We start from the raw sequence: 22,727 nt of genomic DNA, 5'->3' as shown, positions 1-22,727 counted from the left end.
ATCATTTAATGCATATATTTCATCTATTTGATTTGAAAGCAACTTGAAACCTACTTTCCTTAATTTCTATAGTTTTCATTTGCATGATGATTATTTATAAACATCATGGGAAAGTCTATCAGAGAGTTTAGTACTCCCTAATCACGTTGTAACAAACTAGCACTATGAAAAGAGGAAAGGGGTTAAAAAATATACAACGAACATAAGATGAGGTGCTCTAACAATTGTGCTATAACAAAAAACAATGAGTTGCCAATATTACCCAAGTTGTTTGGCCTCTTTATTCATGTTGCACCTGCTTCTTCCCTTCCTCGTGGTCATGGAATCCTGAGAAAGAATTTTTTTTCTCGTCCTCATCCTTCTTCTTCTCCCTCTATAGAATATGATGTCAAATACTTCATACAAACTTTGGATCATTTCAGCTTCACTCCACACAACTATCACACATTTCAAAAAAAATATCTCATCAAATAAAAACATTATGGTGGTGCTTCTTCCAAATCTCCCATCTTTGTGTATATGGGGAATGAGGGATTTATTGAATGGTTTACTCAAAAAACTAGTTTAAGTTTGACATTGCTCCTCTATTCAAGGCCCCTCTTGTCTTCATTGAGGTATGTTCTGCTTTGATGTGATCTACATTTCTACTCCATTAATTATAAAATCTAGCTAGAGAGAAGAGAATAGTCATTAAATTTATAGAAATACAAAACAAAGGTAACTAATATATAAATATCTCAAAAGTGTACATTATAAATGCTTCTTTAAAATATCTTAGATCTAAATCTTATTAATGCTTCTTCAAAACATCTTAGATCTAAATCTTATTATCCATTATGAGGAAAAAATGATTCTGTATATTTCTTGTTTACAGTTTTGATTGATTGGGATGATTCATCTAAGATCAAGCTATCTTCCTCAATAAGATTCATCTATCAGTATAGTTTTTCATGAATCAATTAAACAAAACAAAGCTTCAAAATTGTTTATATCTAATAAAACAATTATATCTTGAGGTCATAAAAATCTAAGAAATGTTTTTTCTTATTAAGATCATGACTCATCTAAGATCACACTATCTTCTTTTATATAACCTATTAATTAGAATGGTTTTGATGAGTCATTGGAACAAATCAAAGTTTAAAGTTTGTAGTTCAAATATGAAGAACAAATATATCTCAAGGTCATGAAAATCTAAGAAATTGTTAAGATGATTCATCTGGAATCACACTATTTCCTTTAGTAGTAGTCATTAATTAGAATGCCTTTAATGAATCACTCGAACAAAACCAAATATAAGGTCCTCTTCTTTACCAGTACTGATTAATAAGAATGGTTTTGATGAACCACTCAATCAAATCAAAATTTTAGGTCCAACAAAATAATAGTGTGTTGTGATCATAAAAAATCTAGACAATGTTTTTCATAGGCATTTCAATTACAAAAAAAAAAAAAAAAACTATAATTTTGATTTTAGAATAAACTATGGAAACCTATCTGTTACTATTCTTCTTTGATTAGAAAAAGAAGATTTGACTATGGGTTTATATTGATTTGATTTCATCACTGATACTATGGAGAATCAATTCCATATGTGAGTCAAGAAATAGCTTACAACAATGCCACCACAATGGGTTATCTTAGTGCCTCTCAAGCTTTGGCTGATCTTTTTGTATTGATTACAGATCTAAAAAAGAATTTAACATTAGAGGATTCACCAATAGTTGTGTTTGGAGGATCTTATGGTGGAAGTAAGTTTTTTTTACAAATTTTGTCATATAACTTCAAATTCTAGTGATGAAACCATATTTTTGTGTCTAAAATATGTAATGGGTTTGCATTTTTAGCCACTTGGTTTAGGCTCAAGTATCCATATATTACAATTAGGGCATTTGCATCATTTGCTCTGATTTTGGCTTTTGATCTCATTGTAGATCTAGCTAGTTTTGACAACATTGTCTCAAATGATTTTATGGTATTATCAATTCTTTCTTCCATAGTTCATAACATTAGAATGCAAATTTTGGCTTATAATGTGTTTGTTCATTTGATCAACATTTCAGATTACATTTTGAAAGCAAAAAATCATCATTTTTTTTTCCTTTCCATTTTCAGATTTTCTTTCTACTATAAGTGATTTAGTTACATGAATAAAAATCGTTGAACTTAAAACTTTTTACTTTATAGTTGAATTTTGATAACAACATTAAAATTTGATTTGCTGTGAAAAATATCCCCTGCTCATCATTATTTTTATAACTCAAAAATTCTATATACACTATACAATGAATTCAAGATTTATTTTTGAGTTTTGATAGAGTGAAAGCGAAAACTACTTCAATGTGATTAAGAAGTCATGGAAGATATTAGAGGAGATGTCATCAACTCTAAGTGGCAAAAGATCCATACAAGAATCTTTCAAACTCTATAAGTAAAATTATAATTTTTGGTACAAATCTTTTTAAATCTTTTTTTTTTCCTTTAAAAAAATTGTTTGCATTGATGCAGAGATAGAGACATTGATAAGGTGGAAGGCTAGTTGAATACAACTTAGTTTGAAGCTGTAGAAGTATATTATCCAATCCTTGCTAACTTCACATATTAATGACATTTTTTTTTTCATTGATGATAGTTGATTAAATATTAATATATTATTTTCTCTTCCACTACAGTTGGTTCATGAACTACTTGATGGTCATCCTAGACAATCATTACAGCTACTACTGCTATTGTTGTTATGATGGTATATTTTGAACCTATCAACTGAAGTGTGATAGCCAATGCTAACAATTTTGAAGAGGTGATTATTTTATATTATAATGGATCTAAATTAGGAAAGGCTAGAGAAGAAATAATAAAATCTATGTAAAGAATAGTGACACGAGCATGCTTTGTTTTACTCTTTGGTTGATTTGCATACAATAAAAGTATTTTGAAAGTTTGAGTAAATCTAATTGGAGTTCAAATTTATCTTTTGTAAATTGCATCCCTTTTACTACTCTTTATTTTAATTCATATGATTTTTCTTATATCATTCTTGTAGTATACTTAACATATAGACGCAATGTAGAAAATAATGAATGTGTATACTTAACCTATAGGCACAAGGTAGGAAAGAATGAGTGTTTTAGAGCAATTTTTTAACATATTATTCTAAATTACTAATTTAGACAACTTTTATGAGTTTAAAAGTTTTGAATTACTGATTTACTCCTCTCTCCTCTCATTATGTTCTTTAGATTTAGGTTATGTTTTAAGAATTTTTCATAGGTTTAATTAGAGTTTTCATTCCCCATTGAGTATATATTGAAGGAAAATACTTATTGATATATCCTAAAAAATCTAATTTGTTGATGCAATGCAAGGAAATGCTATTGTGTGAGTACTCTAGTATTAGAGCTAAGTTTGTAGGTGCATTCCTTCATGGGTGAGGTGGTCCTCTTATTCTTTCAAATTTTCTTTCTATTATTTGATACATTTATGAGTTTATTTACTTTCTTGCACATTCATTTAGGAATGGAACAAGTGGTATCAGACTTAAATTAGTTCTCACTAAAGTGTTTTTAATTTATATCATAGATCCTTGCAGTTACCTAATTGGGGAACAAGGGAATAGGTTTTTGGGATGGGGACCAAGGGCACAAGTTTGTGGGTGGCAGGATAGTGACAGAAAGGTGGTTGCATAACTACATATGATACTTGAAAAATTTGTAATGCAAGATTTTAAGGTGTGTTCAAATGATTTTAAAATCAATAAGATTTCCTTAATCCCATCTATGGATGTTGCCTACATAGTTGATTGTTCCTAGTTAGTCATGAAAAAATTGTTGTATCTCATGTGATATTGCTACTAGATGAGTATTCTTCTTCATTGTATAATTATCCAATTAGGTTTGTTGTTGGAGCTTTTGGAATTTTATTCTGAAACTCTCCAAACAACTCATCAAACAAATAGTAACACCTGAAGATAAATACCCAAACTAATCATCGACTAGGGTATCATTGGTGATTACTTTGGATATTTATCTTCAGGTATTTTTTTTTAAACAAATCATATTAGTCAAAATTTTTACCAATGCTAATCAGCATTGGTCAAACTTTTGACCAAACTTTAGTCAAGATTTTGACCAAAGCATCGACCAACTTGTCATCATGGGTTTAGCATCTCAGTCGATCGAGGGAGCCATTTCAGCTAAGTTTGGTCAAAATATCAACGAACCTTCTAGCAAACAAGGGAGGTCATTTTTGACCAAATTTGGTGTCAAAATTATGATGTTAACAAGGATTGGCCAAAGTTTCAATGAGAAAAATAGCGATAAGACAAGTTGTAGATCATTTGACCAACATGAGTAGAAAATTAGACCAATTTTTGTCAAAAAAGGGGCCAATTCTACTAGTGGGGAAATCCACCTTTTAGATTAAAATAATGGACAGGGACACAAACACTAGTGGGATTAAGAATAACTTAGGAGAATTGGCAAGGACACAATGATTTATGATGAATCTAATGGTTTAGTCACAATAGAAAATAATTCAATTTTTCACATAGACCATACAAAAACATGCAAACAATGAGAACTTATGACAACACCACAAACCAAAGATATATTGAAAATAGGGGATAAATTTCTACTTAGAATGTTCAAGGTAATAATGGTTCAAAAATTCACTCCATGCCACTAATCTGTAGCTAATAAAGCTAACAACACAATAATATTGAATGAGCAAAAAATGAAAAATCTCATAGACAAGTATGGGTTGATTGACATGCACTAGCAGCATATTTTTAGGATGAAATGCTATTTCTAGATTATAATGTCTTTAGGGAGAGGAATATGCCATGAAGTGGAAATGGTGATAGGTACCAAAATTAATATTTACAGTGAAGAGTGGGTAAATTTTTTATACTACACTTTGATGGATCATGAAAAATGACAGTGAGATCATGGGTTTAGAAGTTGGATACCTTCTTCTAGCTCGAATCAATGGAAAAAGATGAAGCAATCAAATACACAACCTTGCACTCATAAGGGAGTGCTCATGATTGGTTTTATCATGGTTTGATTACCTTGGGCCATGATCAAATTGTAACATATTCTAAATTCATTGAGAGGTTGATTGATCATTTTGATATGAAAGATCTTGAGATGGATTTAAAAGAGTTGGTAAAATTAAAATAATGGAGCTCTAGGACTAACTATATTTTAGATTTGTAAAAGATTTCAATTTCAATGATAGATATTTCAAAGAGAAGGATGGTGGTGCTTTTCATACATGGATTAATGGAGTAATTAAGTGGTTAGGTTAAGGATTTAAACCCAACCAATTTGTAGGATGCCATTAAAAAGGCAAGGGAAATGGAAAAATCTACTTCAAGAAGAAAACACTTCCCAAGGAATCTCCATCACAAGAGGGATACAGAAAAAAAAATCTTACAAGGATGTTGATAAGTCTAAGAATGCGTAAATCAGATTGGATGATGAACAATTCAATGAGCTGAAAAAGAAGAAATTATGTTTCTAGTAGAGGGAATCTTGGGATTCAACTCATAAGTGTCTATTGAAGGAAAAGGTGAAATAATTAGAGTATTTTAAACCTTGAATCTAGTTCTAATTTTTTTGAATAGCATTCCAAATCAAGCTTAAATGAATAAGATTCTAAATAGATAATATATTAGGTGAACACAAGGCAAAGAGTTGTATAGATCAATTAACAAGCTTGCAAAAAATTGGGTCATTTAGAGTTAGAGGGGTGTTGTGTGGGAAACAAATAATCACATTAATAGATACTGGTGCAACCCATAATTTCATAGATGAAGGAGTAGTGGTATGAAAAGTTTTGAGGACTGAAGAATGTGAAGGATTTAGAGTAATGGTTATTGATGCTTTTATAATCACTTGCACATATAAGATATCAAACTTATGCATTCATGTGAGAGAGTATGAATTGAAGCATGAATTTTACATGGTTAGCATTGGAGACATGGATGTAGTGCTTGGCATCCAATTTCTATGGTCACTTGGTGAATTCAGAATAAATTTGCAAACCATGAAATGAAATTTAAAGTTGGAGGGAAGAAGTTTGATCTTAGAGGGATGACAAGTGGTAGTCCTAATATTATTTCCTTTAAAATAATTAAAAAGTTAATGAGATATGATCAAGTGGACTGGGCATCAAAGTGTGTTCTCTCACCAAATAACTTAGGATAGCCAAACAAGAGCTTTTAGCCTAAGATTAAGGTGTTGTAGGATAATTACAACAAGGTATTTAGTGATACCCCACATAGTACTCCACCAAGTAGAAGGATCGAACACATAATAGAGTTGGAGGAAGGTGTTAATTCAATCATAACCACACTTATAGGCACTCAAAGATACATAAAGATGAGATAGAGAAAGAAATTAAAGAGCTATTAGAAATGGGTCACGTAAGGCCAAGAAAGAGCCCATTTTCTTCTTCTATGGTCTTAGTAAAGAAGAAAAATGGAACCACACACATGTATATTGATTACAAGGCTATTAACAGACAAACAACCAAGAATCATTATTCCATTCCATGCATTGATGAGTTGTATGGAGCTTGCTTCTTTTCCAAGATAGACTTGAGATTTGGGTACCACCAAATTAGAGCAACGGAATATGATGTGGATAAGACAACATTTATGTGTCATTATGAGAAATACAAGGTTCTAGTTTATCTATAAACTAGGATTCTAACTTAATTTGCAACACAGATTTAATCCCTCATCTAGGTAGTGATTGTGTGGTTATGTATTTGAACTGTTGAAATTACAAGAAGATTCATGCTTTAAACACTTAATGTAACTATGTGTTTAACTACACAAAAGTAAAATAATAAAATTGGAAGAATTGAGAGAATAAAAGAGAACAATGATACACAAACAATTTGATAACAAAGTTCATTTGGTTAGGACTATGTCTCTGGGTTCGCTTCTCAATTTGGGCACTACTTCATTAAATTTTCCAAGCAAAATGCTTGGTTACAGAATCCAAGCTCCAAGGCTTTACAATCTCTTTCTTCACAATTTTTGGTGTATCATAACACATTGTAAATTCTCTGTCCTCTAAAAAATCCCCTCTCAAGAATTATAAAAATTCTCCAAGACTTATTGTCTTTCTAAGGAAAACTGAACCCCTTTTATACATAAAATATGTTCAAATTGGCTTAAAATCAAATAACCATTTTCCTATTTTAAAGTAACAAAGTAACCCCATTTTTTGTCTTTTATAATTATAAGCCTTACAAAATAAACTAAACCAATTTATAAATATCCCTTTAACAAATTTTGTTTTTTAAAACAAATGCTTATAATGTTCAAGCCTTTAACGTACCCATTTTAGTTGGTTTGAATGAAGAATAGAGACACAAATTAATTTGAGGTGTATTGTTTTAACACTCTTAACAAAGTTTTTTTTTACCTTTCCTAACTTTGTGGGAACATATCTATCATGTTTATTAGCTAATGGGAAATTAGAGATTGAAAATTGACAAAAATTGTCATTGTCATATGTACAAAAAAATTTCCCCATTTTAAAGTTTTTCTAACATGTCGGTGTTGTCATAGTGTGGTAGTTGAGAAGCTATCATTAGCTTTTTAATTCCTTCCTTGTGTCTTTTAGCCATTGAATACCCAAGCAAAAAGATCGAATGAAATAAAATGTAAAAGTTATGATTCTATAGAATAGTCTAGCAACTTAATTTGGCTATTACTGATCAAAGATCACCAATCTTGCATGATCAAAGATTGTATATAATATTATCTTTTTTGATAAATGTAATACTTTGAAATGTTTGTCACATCGATGTGTAATGGTGTATTTAGTTTGTGGAGGCACTATAGTTTTAATTTTTATGCAAAATAAATTTTAATACGATATCTTCTATTGAAAAATAGCTAGAAATAGTATGAAGAACATGCACTAGAACTACAATTGACTAGGGGAGAGGACCCAATAGTTGAGAGGGGTCCAATAGTCGATCACCCTCTCATGAACATAGAGTCCAATCTTCCAACACATTTTTACTATATATTGTAATTAATTGATCTATTTGTACATATAAAAAAATTCAAACATTGATAAAAAATATACCAATACTTGAACACATGAAAACTTATAAATGCTATAGAAAAAAATAAATATATAAATTCATTAATGAGTGAAATAAATAACTTTTTATCTAAAATAAGATATCATAGCTATTTCATATATGTGTATCGCTCAAAATGTAATATGCTCAATTAAATAAACATTGATATCTTAGTGTACAAATACTACTCTTATGTGTACAACTATTGGGGTAGCAATGTATATGCATAGACTAAATCTTATCAATAATATGTCTCATCACAAATATAAAAGGTGAATACTAATAAATGCTTTGTATTTTCTTATGAAATGTGTGAGATTGTCAAAAACTTTTAGTGTTCAACTAATGGTACCTTTGTGTTGGTTATAGGTTGTATTTTATATAATAATGTGTTATTTTTATAACAACATTTTTTTTTTTCTGTTGAATTATTTGTCCTTTTGTGTTATATATAAAAGTTATATATAACAAATATTTATGATCAATAATAACTATTTGGTCCATTTAAGTTATATATATGTTATGTTTCATAGAGTTATACAATATTCTATTAACAACAAATGATAATTCTAAATTCAATTATTAAATATTTTTAGATTAAGCTTTGGTCAAATGTTTAAAAAGTCATTTTTTGGACACATCTCACTAGGTGCACTATTTTAACAAATTGCGTGATGAGTCACAACTTCTAACCTTAGTTGTAGGTAGTTAAATGCCCATTTTACTTTTCTAAAAAAAATGAAAGTCTTATGATATCTCATGTAGTGGCTACATGTTGACAAAGTTAGCCCTCATGACTATTAGTTCCTATCCCCTATGCAAGTCTTGATGAACAACTTGAAAACATGTGCTTCTTTGTAGAGGTCAACATATCATGCTCATAACTAACATCTAGAGACAAGCAGGCCTTGTTAATTGAAAAATTGGAGAACTAGTTTAAATAGGGTACAACCCTGGTACAAAACCACGTGAAATACCAATGTATGTTGTATCAAGGTTCAAAAATTACAATGGACATGCATGGAATGAAGAAGACCCAAAATGTATACTAATAGTTCATGTAACTTTGGGAAGCCAAAGGCAAGTACCTCTCACAAAGACATGGGCCATAATAATACACAAATCCCAAGGGCTCACATTGTATTAAGAAACCATTCATATTGGCAATGTGGAAAGGCATCCATGTATAGTTATGAGGAAAATAAAGGAACTCTCTCTCTCTCTCTCTCTCTCTCTCTCTCAGAATCTAAAGGTAATTATCCCTCTAATTTATTGCTTGATGATTGCCAATGCTCATCCAATGTACAATACTTCAACAAATGTCTTCTTCTTTAGAATTTTAAAATTTATTGGATTTCTATTCTTGCTACTAAATATATGACTAACATAAACCTTTTGATTTTTTTTTCATGCATCAAGTTTGACGTGGACTATTGCCTATACTGAAACAAAACATGTCATTGAACCTGATACAAAGAACCTCCCATCCACCACTTCTTTGTATATGCATAATAGTGTATTGTTCAAAGCTTTACCACTATTGCAAGTTCCATTCAACTATTACAATAAAAAATGGCATACACCTTTTAAGTGTATCTTCCTATCAACATTACCATTGCACCTTGTTAGGATGCAATTGCTAGTTATTTTAAAACAAACATGATAACCATAGTCTACGTATAGGGGATTAAATTGAGCCCCACACTTCACATGCATTTGTGTTATTTTTCATATCACGATAAATCCAAAATACCACCAACGATAACAAAGGTGACTTCAATGGTGTTATGGTAAAGTAATAAGATGAAAAGTGGGAGGTATAGTGTTAAAATCCCACAAGCACCAAATTTTTGACCATATGCATTGGTCAACTTGCCAAATTTGTTTATCATAACCTTTTCTCACGTGATCATGCTTACCACATCATGATGATGTCAGCAGTCACCACTTGCTCATCCTTTTGACTAGATAATTTTGTTTGGCTATAACTTTTGTATACTGGCTCAAATTTTGTCTATTCAAAAGGTGTTGGAAAAATATTAATGAGCTCTTTGATTTGAGGCCATTTTTTTATCAATTTGGAGACATCCAAGTTTTTTCCTTTTTGGCCAACCTCTACTTTGCATGTTTGACCATACATTTGACCAAGCATAACATTTGCATTAGAGTTCCTTTTGATCCCATTCAAGTTGCACTAGGTCTAGTTTTATAACATCTTTGTAGTGATACTGAAATTGGGAGATTTTGAAAATATTAAATTTTTAGGCTCTCTAGATCCACCTAGATCAGTAGTCATGCCCTTTGAGCTAACTAATGCACCAACTACTTTCCAATATTGTATGAATAAGATATTTATCAAGCAACTCCATAAGTTTGTTTTCATATTTTTTGATGACATTTTAATTTATAGAAAAATATGGGATGCACACTTGAAAAAATTAGAAGAGGTTCTTAGTATCTTGGAGAAGGAAATGCTAAGGAGTCTAAATATGAATTTGGCTTGACATAATTGTTGTACCTTGGTCACATTATCAACTCCAATGGAGTTAGTGTTGACCTAGAAAAATCAAAGCAAACATGGATTGACCTCCTACTACAAATTTATCACAACTAAAAGTTGGTTTTTGTGGGTTCTATAGAAGATTTGTCAATTTTTTTTTCATAACTATCTACTCCCTTGATTGATTTGACAAAAAGGGGAGCCTTTGCATGGTCAAAAGAGGCACAAAAATGTTTTGATCAATTAAAGAAACTTGTAAGTTCATGTTGAGTATTAGTGATGCCATATTTTAGTATACCATTTGAGCTAGAATGTGATGCATCGGGTGAAGGGATAGGTGTTGTCCTAACACAAAATAAATATCCAATTGCCTTTGAAACTACAAATTTGAGAGGCAGTGAAAAGAGCTACTCAATTTATGACAAAGATATGCTAGCACTAATACATGTGCTTGCAAAATCTAGACAATAATTAGTGGGAAGTGATTTCACTATTAAAATAGATTAAAATAGCCTCAAACAATTCCTAAACCAACAAGCCTTGAGTGAACGGAAACAAAAATGTTTGATTAAATTGCAAGCTTATGATTCCAACATTGTCTATGTAAATGGGAAAAGAGAAGTTGCGGTTGATGCCTTGTCTAGAAGCCCACATTTATGATCCATAGTAGGAATGATTGGAAGAAGAATATTATAGTTGAGTATGCTAAAGATGATTGAACCTCAAACATACTTAAAGTTAAAATTCATGATGAGTGGTATAAGGTATGAACTGAGTTGATACTCCACAATCATAGGGTTTTCTTATTGTCAAATTCCAAGTTCAAAACTGATATTTTAAAGTCTTTTCATAATACTAATCCTATGGTTGATAACACAGGTTTCTTTAAAACATACAACAAAATTAGAGAAAGATTTGACTAGAAAGGATTGAAACTTCAAGTGCAAAGATTTGTACAAGAATGCCCCACATTCTAACAAAAAAAACATGAAAACACACACCCATCTGGTTTATTACAACCCTTTCTCATTCCAAATCAAAAGTAGGAGAGCATTTCAATGGATTTTATAATCAGTCTACCAACTATTGAAGCTAAAAATTGCATCTATGTTGTAGTTGATAGTTTGACTAAGTTTGCACATTTATTTTCCATATCAACTACATACACAACAATACAAGTAGCAAATCTCTTCTTCAAATAAATTTTTAGACTTTACAGGTTGATTAGGAACATAGTAAGTAACAAGGATAGAAAATTTATGAGTGTTTTTTGGCAATAAGTATTTAGGTTATGTAGAATTGACCTCACTCCTAGCACTAGTTATCATCTACAAATAAATGGTCAAACTAAAATTGTTGACAAATGGCAAGAAGGTTAATTGAGAAACTGTAGTTCTAGACAATAGGAAGCATATATAAAATGGTTGCACATGAGTGAGGATTGCTATAATTCAACCTATCATATGTCCATCAAGATTTTACCCTACATGACACTCTACCATTATGAACCAACGAGTGTTAGACCTGGTTTTAACAAATATCATAGTATCCAAAGCTTTAAATTTATTATAAAAAGCAAGGACATGATGAAAGCATTACAAGAGAACATCCAATAGACTCAAAATCAACAAAAGTAATATGTAGAATATCGTTGAGAATCAGTTCAGAGTCAATGATTTGGTGTTCTTAAGGATGTAGCTTTATTGACAATCCTATCTCAAAAAAATTGGAGCCGAGAGATTTAAACTGAGATTCTACAGACCATACAGGGTGACCCAATAGATTGGAGAAGTGTATGAGCTGGGACTACCCATGAACAATAAGTTGCATAATGTATTTCATGCATCTAGGCCCAAAAATATGTTGGGACACAAGGTGATTCCTTCAAGGTGATTCCTTCAAAGGTATTTCCACCATTGGATGATGAAGGAAGGTTAGTCTTAGTGCTTGAAGCAATTATTGAGACAAGAGAAAGAACCCTCCACAAATGTATGATCAAGGAGTACTTGGTAGAATGGAGGGATTTATGTTAGAGTAATTAGATATTTTCTAATCAACTCTAATTAGCTAAACTTTAGGCATATAGTAATTAATTATTTTATTAATTATTATTATGCAACCTAGGTTAGACCTTTTTAAGGTTTTGATCTCCTTTATAAGGATGATCTCTCTTTTTACTTTATTCATTTAGTTTTGATAATAGAAATCTCTTTTTTTCTCATCAAGAATGTCTCATCTATGGATTTGGGAATTCTAGCCTCCATATCTTTTGCTTCTCTCTTTCTGTGATAGGTGTTTTCATGTAGGTGATTCTTGGAAGCTTTGGAGTTGATCTTTCATCAACTTCAACATGGTATTAGAGCTGATGTCAGCAAGTTGTTTCTAGGTTTTTAGCTACTCCCTAAGTTTATCTTAAGTGGAGGTGTTAGAGTAATTAGATATTTTCTAATTAACTCTAGTCTACTTAAGCTAAACTTTAGACATATAGTAATTAGTCCTTTTATTTATTATTATAATGCAACCTATATTAGACTTTTTTAGGGTTTCAATCTCCTTTATAAGGATAGTCTCTCTTTGTAATTTATTCATTTAGTTTTGATAATAGAATCTCTTTTTTGCTCATCAAGAATGTCTCATCTATGGAACTAGGAATTCCAACCTCCATATCTTTTGCTTCTCTCTTTCTATGATAGGTGTTTGCATGTAGGTGATTCTTGGGAGCTATGGGGTTGATCTTTCATCAACTTAAACAATTTACCAGTGGAAAATGCAACTTAGGAGAATGGGAAACTTTGGTTTTATCCAACTCTAAAATTTCTTGAGGATAAGCAATTTGTAAGGGGGGAGGACTATAATATCCCTTCCTAAATTCAAAAGAACATTTGGAAAAAAATTTAAATGCTTTCTTTCCTCCTTTCTTTGCATTTAATAAATTTAATGTTAATATATATGTATAGGGGGACCAAGTTAATATTTGAAATTATAAATATATATAAATAAATCAAGAAAGTTGAGGAAATAAAAGATGAAATAAAAAGGGGAATGAGAGAGCATAATTAATGGTCTATGTGGTTCGGGGAAGCCAAAAGTGCTTTGTCATTACACAGTTGGGAAAATAATATATTGGTGGAGTTTTTATTGCACAGGGGAAGAAAAAGAGATTGGTTGTTTGAAAGAATGCATATAGTTTACTGGTTTGGTGACTGGCATCGATAGGCCCAGCCAAGTTTCTACCTTTAGTATTGAAACATATGCTCATGGAGGGAAATAATGAAAGAGAATACTTAGCACATTAGTAGAAGGTCTAAACATTGGGGGAATTCTTTTGACACACACCAACTCCTCAAAATATCATCATCTTTAGTGTTGTGAGATGCCCCCTAGATGATTTTGGTTAGTAACACCATTATTATCCATAGGTATCAACAATTTGTCAAGTTTTTGGGAGCTTTCACAAGAGCACTAAAAGGGAGATATCTCCAAAAATTCAAGAGAGGGATACTAGCTTTGCCGATAGGGATTATGAAGGAATAGTAACATCTATAGAGATGTTATTGTGTGTAGGAATGGAAGTTGCAAATAAATAATAGGCATTACAGGAGGATGCATTGAGCACAATGGAAGATCATTTGATATATGGAGGGGTTGGATTAAGTAGTGAGGATGGTGTCGAGACAACCTGAATAAGCTAGAATGTAAGAATGACTAGAAGCCACTGATTTTCATAAGTGATAATATTGATGTAAGATTCATAAATACTTGTATAGGGATCATGTTACTCAAAAGAATTTCAAAAGATGATGATCCAAACATGACCATCTATATGTTTTCCTTAGACATGTAGGTCATTGGGGTCAGGGTAGTTTGTAGGAAATATGCATACAAATCTTGGGAGTATGTCATTCATATTTATAAGAGTAAGCTTCATGATAGTACTCATTTGGTTTGATATCATAAAAAACATAATTATCTTTTTCTTGAGGCAACTAAGTATTTGAGGTACCTTCCTCTTGTGGTTGATACTTTAGACCTTGATTTTTGGGACTTGACTTAGGCAATATTGTACCACTCCTCTATTGTGAGCTTTGAGGCCATTTTGTCCACTATGTCCTTTATGCATAATAGTGGGGCAAAAGTACAAAGTTGTATCACCTTTCAGACTAACTTATCATAATGACTAAATTTGAGTATCTCTATCTAAAAAGTAATTTTTTTCAAACATATGATCTAGATAAATTCATTATGGTTAAGTTATATATGTTCTCACACTTTTCCTATTAGAAATGTCTATTAAATGCATGCTTTATACTAGTTTGTGTCCAATTACTATAGAAATAAAATAATTTTAGAAAATTGATGTTTCAATAACTCTTACTCTTTCTAATGATATTATTTTAATAACATATAAATACCATTTTATAGATCTCAATGTTAAGAGTATTCTCATATAGAGTTTATAGTGTTTTACTTAGATATAGTATATTGTAATTAAAAAATACCACAAGTACGTATTTTTACACTTGATAAGATATTGATTTTGAGAAAGAAAAAAATAGTAGATCTTATAATAATATTTTTTTTTAAAAATGAAATTCGAGAGGAGAGATCCCTCTGTCAAAATTTATAATTTTTCTTTTGGTTAGAATAGATTTATTTTGAAAAATGTGGTAGGAGATGAAAACTATCAATTTCAGGTGAGTTGAAATTTGAATTGTTATAAAAGAGAAAATATACATCAAAATTCAATTTTTATTTTTGATTGATCTAGCTATATATGTCATCTATAATATAATCTAAGATCAAAGGGACTTTTTTTTAGTTTCATATAGTGTTGTGGTGGGAACTAGACCCCTCATTTTCAACGTTTCTTAGCAACTAAAAAATCATCATTAAAAATTAGGAACACATATCAATTCTTATTCCAGATAATCACTAAAAATAATAATCCTAAACTACATCCATTTCTAGATATTTTATTAGTTTACTTCATTTTCAAATTCTAAATAATAATACTTGTTTAATGGCATTGAAGTTGAATAGTTATACTTTTGTTAGCCGTTTCCTTTATGAAAGGGTGAAACATGTTTGTGCTTTTACTCAGTGTACCCACTTCATATTGGTGTACATGGAGTATGAAAAGAGGATATTCTTCATCTTTTTAAAGCCAATTGAAACATATTATTTCATTTATTCTTCCTCTTATTCTCCTAACTTTGTAAAAATAATGAAGAAGTCTATTGGATATAAAATTCATATTTTCTTTTGAGTGGTTGTCACAGTCTATCACAAGTTCTTGGTGATAAACAAAGCCTTCTCATATATAAATTATTAGCATCTATGTAGTCCCCACAATATCTTTCTTGGATGTGGATAAAGTGGATGAGTCAATTTATTTGGATGATGACAAGATGGAGGGTACTCGGTTGATCATGACTTGGTTGGTACTAGAGCCTTTAAGGTTAGTGCAATAGAAGAATTAACATTTGCCACTCTAAATAGTAATTTATTTCTCATTGATGGTAAGTGGAAGGTACAACTTGGATAACATGGACTCGAGATCTTCCTAAGAGCATTTTGTAAAAAGGATCAACATCTACAACTTAGAAGGGTGTGTCATGTATAGTTGGTTCACCTTTGAAAGGTAAAGTAATGATGCCCTTTGATGGACATTCTACATCATCATATGCTAAAATTTTATTCTCTTTGTAGGATCAACATTATTGTCAAAATATCTTAGTGTCTCAACCAATTTCAAGGTATAAATATTTAGTCTTGCTCAATTGTCTACCAATGCTTTTCTAAATTTATGTGAATGGAGGTATAACTCAAGATGATTGGGATCATATGGTAAAGTATGTTTGTAGGAAAGTCATTTAAGTAAATGTAATGTGATAGGTAGTAGAATGATGTCCCATAATGGCTTGAAATTCATTAGGAATTTACAAGTTTTGTAGGGCTTTAGCAAAGATTTCTTTGTGTTTAGGAGAAATGCATAATAGTTAAAATTTGGATATTTGGGGTAAGTGATCTTGAGATGATCTAATATGTTGTATTGAAAAGTTAAAAAGATTAAAAAAATTTGGGGTGTAGTTAATAGTTTAGAAGAGATTTCTTCAATTGTGATTTTTGGTCTTTGGGTAGTGACAACACATTTGGAATCTTTGCCTATGACTATGATGGTGAAAATTGTATAATTAGAGCTATAATATATATGATTGATAACATGTTCATGAGTGAAATATTATTTTTTACTCTTATAAGAATTAAAATATTTTTATTTGTGGTCGATGAATGTTAGAGAGATAGGTGGGTGAATATAGTTACAAACAAGGTCATAGTTACCAATTATAGGAAGGTGATAAAAAAGTATGAACAATAATAAAAAATGATAACCAAGTATTGTTTTTATTGGGTGATATAGCTATTGAGAAGATACATATTGATTGAGTGAAGGTTTAACTGGGTGAGCCAAGTATGGTAACCAAGATATGTCATTACCAAAGGACAACATCATAACTGAGCAAGAATGTGAAGTATTCCAAGTTACAAAGCATGGACATAAATATTTGTGAACTCACTAAAAATCAATGTATTTTGATTTTACTAGGTGGAAAAAATGTTACCAAGATTAAGGAGGAGATATATTTGTGAACTTGCTAAAATCAATGTATTTTGATTCTACTAGGTGGAAAACATGTTACCAAGATTGAGGAGGAGATTTGAAAAGATTTATTGGGAAGAGAGATTTGATTATTTATGACCCCACTAAAAAATGTAAACCATTGAAATAAAAGGATGATAAATATGGTGATAAGTATGAATTTCAATTGTGGATCTTGATCAAATGCAAAATCCATAAGTTTCTAAACCCTAATTAGGTTATACATTATGGAGGAAAAAAATTTTCATATAAGGCCATATCTAGAATAGATTGATAGTTATTGTTGAGATGTTGAGAGGATTATGTTGATGGAATGGCAGAGTGAAGAATATATTGTAGAGAAAAGTTACCAAACAACAACAAAGGAAAAATTGGTGATATCAATCACAAAGGATGATATAGTGGTACTAAGCATAAAGGAGATATGAGTAAGTAAATTAAGGCACATTTAAATCAGGTCACTACTGTTTTAGATTAAGGTAAAAATGGATTTTGAAGGGTACCCGAAACCCTTAACAGAAAAGCAAAAGATAAACCAGAAAGCACAACTAGGTTTTACAAGGACCTAAAACCTACAGTTTAAAAGTTACAAAATTAGGTTTTACAGTGACCTAAAACCACCAAATAAGACCATAAAATGAAACCAGGTTTTACAAGGACCTGTAACCTAGTTTTTAAAACAAAAGAACAAAAAATAGTTTAAAAACCTAGACTAGCAAACACTTACCATGACTACTACCAAAATAGAGACCAAATACCAAGGACATTACTAGTTGCTATTGCAAGTTTTTGATCATTTTCACCACCTCTTTGCCTACCTCCATAGTGCTTTGGATGGTATCAACAATAGATCCCCCAGTTACCTTGGCTGCCTTTTTTCTTGAGCTCTTTCTAGTTCTTTTACTTGGACCACCTAGAGACATGATTTCTTCTTTAGTTCTCTTCCCTAAGCTTGTAGCTACTACACAAATGCTAGAAGTAACCTACTCCATCTTATTGCCACTCTCTTTGATCAACAAACAAAATTTGTGTTCATATTCCTTTAATTTATCCGATATATTACCAACCTAAACTTCCATCTAAATGATCTTTGCATGGTCAACTTCTTGGTCCTATTGCATCTTTTCCACTTTTCTTTTCAAATTCATTAACTCATTATACATCTAGGAGTCAACTTGAAGAGAGGTATAAACCTTAAGATTTGTAGTATGCAGGAAAGAAAGCATAGTGTCCTTACTAGTAGATTCATTCTTCTCCTTCCCCATTTCTTCCTTACCAGTAGACTCATCCTTCTCTTTCCTTGTATCTTCCTCTACATTCACAAAATCCTTGCTAGTGAGGTCCTCATTTTCCTTCACCATTACTTCTTTTTCATCCCTCACTCCCTGGGTATGCTCGCTCTAATTAATTTCCTCTTCTCCAAAATTATTCGAACCTGTGTTTTTATCATTACTTTCATCTGCCTCGTCCCTACCAGTCTCACCCTTACTTCTAGGGTAACCTTCCAAGTTAGAACTGAAATCTCCCACATTTGTATTCTCCTCCATATTTTTCTCATCATTACTACTTGAGTTCTTAGACTTAGTAATCTCCTCCACATTTTTCTAAGGGGTTTCTTGCTTCAGACTCTTCCTTCTCCCACTAACCCCTTCCTCACCCTTACTCTTCTTAGAGTAGGTTTCACTAATAGAGTCCTTCTTTTTCTCAGAGGGAGGGGAAGAAACAATAGCATTGTTCTTATAGTAATTCTCAATTAGTAAAATTAACGCTTCATGTAAAATCAAACGAGACTCTTTTTTCCTATGGGCTTGAAGACTTTGGAGTAAAGAAAATCTCAGATAAAAAGGAAATGAGATCCTATCCTTGTGCCTAAAGTGATTCAAGAACACAAAATAAAATTTATGAACACACTTAGCTCTACCATCTAAAATAAAATACTCACGGATGCAAGAAAGCATGTCCTACCAGATAACCTTAAATTGACCTAGCTCATAAAAGTCACCATCTTCTCTAGGTTCTTTTCCTCCTCATCCATTTTTGAAAATTTCTTAAACACAACATTTGAAATACTTGTTTTCTTACTAAATTTTATGCCTTCCTTAGGCAAACCCATCACCTCAGCTATGAAATCTTTGGATAAATGCACTGTCACCCTATGCATAGAAACCCTATCCTCAATCCAATTTTTGAAGAATGCCTCTATGAAATGTGGTTTATAGCCATGAATGCACTCCAGATAAGTGATGACATTACCCTTATATAGAATTTTCCAAACAGAGGCTTTGGCCTTCCATGCTTTACAATTTTTAGGTTCCTATTTTATTGGTTCCCCACCCATTTCCAAAGACTTTGTTTCACTACAAAATGCCAAAGTCAAGTGGAAAAGTAGAAATAAAGTATTAATAGAAGCCAAGGTATTCATTAAAACAACTAAGGCACTCATAAAAACACATACGTGAAAAGCTAGGATAAAAATCACATTAATGTACTTTCTTGAGAAAATAACACTGACTTCCATAACCCCACTTCCATATATCATTGAATTGCTAATCTTAGCAAATATTTCCCTCTATTGCATGAATTCTATCATAATTAATAAGATCTTTCAAATCCACACTCCTACTTAAGTCATCATGCCATGTCATCGTACACTCCCATTGGACAACTTGGTTAGCGATCTAGTTAGCCACAACATTACCTTCACGGAAAGAATGAGATATAAATACTTTCTCAAATTTATCCATTAAAGATTTAATTTACATTACACTACCTTCAACTGACCAAGTAATCAAACTTTTACCATTAAGCATATTCACAATGTTCAAGGAATCTCCTTCCATCCAAAGGTACCAGAAACTAGTTTCCACTACTAACCTCATCGTATATAGAGCTGCAATAGCCTCAGCTTTATGGCTATTAGAAATACCAATAGGTATAGCAATAGAATCTATTATATTACCTATATGATTGCTCAGAACTCCTCCAAAACCCTCTTTGCCTGGGTTTCCCTTAGTTGCACCATCAAAATTCCCTTTAAGCCATCCCATAGGAGGAGCCTTCCATCTAGTCTTCAATGGTCTTCTTTCTTCATATTAGAACATCTAGAAAACATTGGATTGTCAATTTGAAAATCTTTATTACATTTTCTTTGGGACTTAAAATTTTCCTTTATTGCCCTAACAATGTTTTGGCCAAGCACCCACTCTGGCATTTCTTTATTTCTAAAGATTTTGTTATTTCTTTCTTTCCAGATACCTTACTGGAGATGGGGAAGAGTAATTTTACATAGGAAATCAACATCAGTATCCTTAGATGGGTAGATCCAACTTTTAAAACAAAGTTTTATATTATTTTGATGAACCCAAGTAATATTCTAGTTGTTGAGAATAGAGCTCCATACTTGTTGATTGTAAGTATAGTTTAAAAACAAATGATCTCTATCTTCAAAACCTTCTTTACATAGACTGCACCTATTGACCACATTAATGCCTCTCTTTTTGCAAATTGTCCCAAGTAAGAATTTGATTTTGAAGCAAGATCCAATAAAAGATATTTATTTTTGGTATAAGACCCTTTTTCCATAAAGGTTGGTTACCTTTCTCCTTAGATTTGAAAACAAAGGAAACTTTGAACTGACCACTATGATCAGCACTCCATATCATCTTATCATCCTTAAAGGGATACAAAGAAAAGGAATTCAACATAATCTGGATGTTATTGAAAACTTGGTTAACATCAACAAGGTTAACCCAATTGTTATTATGTCAGTAATGTCCCACAAGAGTCCCATACAATTGTTTGCATCTGTCAATTTGGGTCCTATCCTCAAAATCCTCAATCAGGGGATGATCCATTATCCAAATATCTTCTCAGAATCTGACCTTCTGCCCATTTCCAACTTTCCATGAACATCCTTTACTTAAGGTATTCTTAGTTCCTTGCACAACCCTCCAAATAGCAGAAGGGGGAAGAACATCAAGAGATGACATAAAACTAGATAATGAAGGAGCATTAAAAAGATACTTATGTTTTCATATAGTACTCCAATCCTTATCATCATGATAAGCTCTCCATCCTTGTTTGGCTAAAAGAGCTCTATTCATACTTCACATTGACTTGATTCCCAATCCACCTTCCCTGATAGGCTTACAAATTTGATCCCAAGCTATCAGAGTCATTCTCTTCCTTTCCTCAGTTCCAAACTAGAGTGTCATGCCCAAAATATAAGGGCAAAAATACACACAATTTTTTTTAAAGAACTATGATACAATAAGATAATATGGTCGACAAAGGTTTAGATGTTTAACTATAATGGGGTTAATTGTCTAAGGGTTTAAGATCAGATAGCCAAAGTTACAATGAAGCTAGATGCAAGATCACCATTGATAATTAACAGGGTTACGACTCAGTTTGATCATTTTTGTAAAAGAGATTATTAGGGTGAATCTAAAAGTCTCTTAGCAAATCCATTAATAAAAATTAAATGACTAATCCATTTAATAAAGAAGTAATCCATCAACTTGTTTCAGACGCAATTTAATTATGAGTAACATACCACTAACCCTAAAAATGATTTAATTAACTAGACCCTTTAATTAGTTGATATCTTGAACGTCATTATGATTTATATCATCTAACATTAAGAGAATTTGAAATTCTAGAAGATTAATTTAACTTTAACTATTCCATGCATGCTAACTACATTCTTAAACTTTAATTCCCAAGTTTAAACTAACTTTAAAATCTTCTCTAACATACCTATATCGATTTAATTTATTAACCTATCATTTATAATTAAAAAAAAAAGACTAGACTTATTTGAATTCAATTGTTAAGTAAATCTAAAACTTTGTTCTAAACTATTATAAAATTTAAGTTCGACATTAAAATGCCAGTACTATGATTAATCTAACCAACTCATAATAATTTAAAACTAATTAATAAGACATTAAATTTATTTTCATTTATAGAAAGATAACTAAAATAAGACTAACTAATTAATAGCTATCTTATAAAATAATTTACAACAATAATTTTCTAATGTTTAAGACATATAAATTTAAACAACATTTTCTAACAATGAATATAAAATTCTAACTAAGAATTACTAACTTTATAATTTCAAAACTTATACTAGACTACCACAAAGTTTATTACTAATTCTATACACAGCTTTATTAATTCACTAATAAATTTAAACTAACTAATTAATATCTATCTACATATCATACTATCTAGCTTTAATTTCAAATTACCTCCTACGTTCTCATAACAATCTAATTTATATTAATCTATTATTTCCAATTAAAATTGAAGATTAGAATTAATTCAAATAAATTTATAAGTTAAACTCAACTTTATTTAAACTATTATCAAGTTAAAATCAACATTACAATGTCAATATTAAGGTTTATCCAAATAATCTCTCAATAATAAAGCTAATTAGAAAAACACTAA

General features: G+C 31.1%; 1 pseudogene; it reads left to right on the top strand.

Moving 5' to 3' along the window:
• The first annotated feature begins 207 nt into the window (after nucleotides 1–207).
• LOC149567767 (uncharacterized) overlaps nucleotides 208–22,727 on the top strand; it is an 85,184-nt pseudogene continuing 62,664 nt past the window's right edge.

The sequence above is a fragment of the Cupressus sempervirens genome, chromosome 3, assembly GCF_028749045.1.
Source record: "Cupressus sempervirens isolate cs-2001-9-10 chromosome 3, ASM2874904v1, whole genome shotgun sequence".
Lineage (NCBI taxonomy): Eukaryota > Viridiplantae > Streptophyta > Pinopsida > Cupressales > Cupressaceae > Cupressus > Cupressus sempervirens.
The sequence above is the reverse complement of the archived record's forward strand: the minus strand, read 5'-3'. Positions and strand labels throughout refer to the sequence as shown.